This window comes from Panthera tigris, chromosome D3 (genome assembly GCF_018350195.1).
Source record: "Panthera tigris isolate Pti1 chromosome D3, P.tigris_Pti1_mat1.1, whole genome shotgun sequence".
Taxonomy (NCBI): Eukaryota; Metazoa; Chordata; class Mammalia; order Carnivora; family Felidae; genus Panthera; species Panthera tigris.
In genome coordinates this window covers 45,072,201-45,075,061 of record NC_056671.1, presented here as the reverse complement: position 1 = coordinate 45,075,061, position 2,861 = coordinate 45,072,201, and the positions used below count along the sequence as shown (strand labels likewise).

The window sequence follows — 2,861 nt, the reverse complement described above, 5'->3', positions numbered from 1 at the left end:
ACATTAAACACAGCCCAACTCCTAGCCAGGTTAACACAAAATCTCACACTAATGGCCTATTACCTGATACATCACGTGAGGCTTTCAACAAAAAATTACACGGCAAAACAAACAAACAAAAAAACACAGCCTGAAGAAAGAGAGCAAGTGTCAGAACCATACATAGATATAACACAGTTACTAGAATTATTAGACAGGGAATTTAAAATCATTATGTTGAATATGTTAAAGGCTCTAATGGAAGAAAATAGGCAACATGCAAAACAAGTGGTTAATGTAAGCAAAAAGATGGAAACTCTTAAGAAAGAATAAAAAAGAAAGGCTACATATAAAAAATACTGTAACAGAAGTGAAGAATATCTCCAATGGAATCATTAGTAGACTGGATATGAATGGGGAAAGAGTCAGTGAGCTTTCAGATACGTCAATATAAACTTTTCAAACTGAGATGCATAGAGGAAAAACAAGTGGAAATGAAATAAAACAGAACACCCAAGAACAGTGAGACAATTACAACAGATGAAACTTACGTATAGCTGGGATATCACAAGAAGAAAGTGAGAATGGAGTAGAGAAAATATTTGAAATGATAATGGCCAAGAACAGACACCAAACTACAGATTCAGGAAGCTCAGAGAATACCAGGTTGGATAAATATCAAAAGGTATATACCTTGGCATATCATACTCAAATTTCAGAGAATCAATGACCAAGAGAAAATCCTTAAAGAAGCTAGAGAAACAAAACATCTTACATATAGGGAAGGAAAGGTGTGAATTACATTGGGCATCTCATCAAAAGCCATGCAAGCAACAAGAGAGAAGAGTGAAATATTTAAAATGTTGAAAGAAAAAACCGACCAACCCAGAGTTCTATATCCCTCAAAACTGTCATTCAAAAATGAAGGATGGGGTGCCTGGGTGACTCAATCAGTTAAGAGTCCAATTTGATTTTGGCTGAGATAATGATCTCATGGTTCATGAGATTGAGTCCCACGTCAGACTCTGTGCTGACAGAACAGAGCCTTCTTGGGATTCTCTCTCCCTCTCTGTCTCTGCCCCTCCCCCATTCACCCTCTCTTTCCCTCTCTCTCAAAATAAATAAATAAACTTTTTTTAAAAAGTGAAGGAGATTATGTGTGTGAAAAACAAGCCACAGACTGGAAAAATATATTTGTAAAACACACATTTGATAAGAGACTTGTAGCCAAAATATGCAAAGAACTCTTAAAACTCAATGATAAGAGAACAATGAAGCCCAATGAAAAAGTAGGCCAAAATTGCTCTTTTACCCTCTCCACCAACACAGGCTGCATTCACACCAAAACCATGAAGAAGGCCACCCGAGTCATCACTGAGAAGTACTACACAATCCTGGAAGTACTTCCACGCCAATGAGCACACGTGTGAGGAGATCACCATTATTCCCAGCAAGAAGCTCACAACAAGATTGCAAGCTATGTCACACATCTAATGAAGCGGATTCAGAGATGCCTGGTGAGAGGAATCTCACCACACTGCAGGAGGAGAAAAAAGAATTATGTTTCTGAGGTCTCAGCCCTGGATCAGGAGATCATTGAAGTAGATTCTGACACTAAGGAAATGCTGAAACTCTTGGACTTTGGCAGTCTGTCCAATCTACAGGTTGTAGACACTCAGTCTACAGTTTTGATCAATTTCAAAACACCACGTGGATCTGTTTGAATCTTTCTATTGGGCTGTATTATCTTCAATAAACCTTGGACAACAACAACAACAACAACAGAAAGTAGGCCAAAACCTGAACAAATACCTCACCAAAGATGATATACAGATGGAAAATAAGCACATGAAAAGATGCTCAATATTATATCTTTATAGAATTGCAAATGAAAACAACAATGAGATCCTGCTACACACCTGTTCAAATGGAAAAAATCCCAAACACTGACAGCACCAAATACTGACAAGGATGTGGAGCAGCAGGAGCTCTTACTGCTGGTGGGGATGCAAAATAGCACAGCCACGTTGGAAGACATTTTGGCAGTTTCTTACAAAGCCAAACATAGTCTACCATATGATCCACCAATTGTGCTCCTTGATATTTACACAAATACACTGAAAACTCATGTCTACCCAGAAATGTTCACATAAATGTTTATTCATAATTGCTCCAAATTAAAAGCATCCAATATGTCCTTCAACAGGTGAATGGACAAATTGTAGTACATCCAGAGAATGGAATATTATTCAGTGATAAAAAGGAATAATCTATCAAGCCATGAAACGACAGGAAGGAACCTTAAAAGCCAATTATCAAGTAAAAGAAGACAATCTGAAATGCCTACATATTGTATGATTCCAATTGTAGGACATTCTGGAAAAAACAAAACTATAGACAATAAAAATATCAGTGGTTGCCAGGGGTTTGGGAATGTGGGAAGGGGTAAGGAGTCTTACTGTAACACTGGAGTCTTTTAGGATGAAACTATTCTGTATGATATCATAATGGTGGATACATGTCATACATTCATCAAAACCCCCAAATTTGTACGATACAAAGAGTGAATCCTATTGTAAACTACGGACGTTAGTTAATAAAAATGTATCAACACTGGTTCATCAATAGTAATAAATGTACCACACCAATGCAAGATGTTAATAATAGGGGAAACTGTATGTGGGTGAGAAGTAAGGAGGTATATGAGGATTCTGTATTTTTCACTCAGTGAATGCTCTAGAAAATACAGTCTAGTAATTTAAAAAAAAAAAAGTGAAGGAGAATAAAGACCTTGTCAGACAAAACCTTCAATCTGGAAGCTTCTGAAACTGATACAGCCTGCTGAGTTTGGGGCACACTTGGCAGACTATAGAAATTTAGCA

At 37.3% G+C, this 2,861-nt stretch overlaps 1 pseudogene; it reads left to right on the top strand.

Annotated features, from left to right (window-relative positions):
- The first annotated feature begins 1,250 nt into the window (after positions 1 to 1,250).
- LOC102964589 lies at positions 1,251 to 1,703 on the top strand (annotated as a pseudogene).
- Positions 1,704 to 2,861: the final 1,158 nt, after the last annotated feature.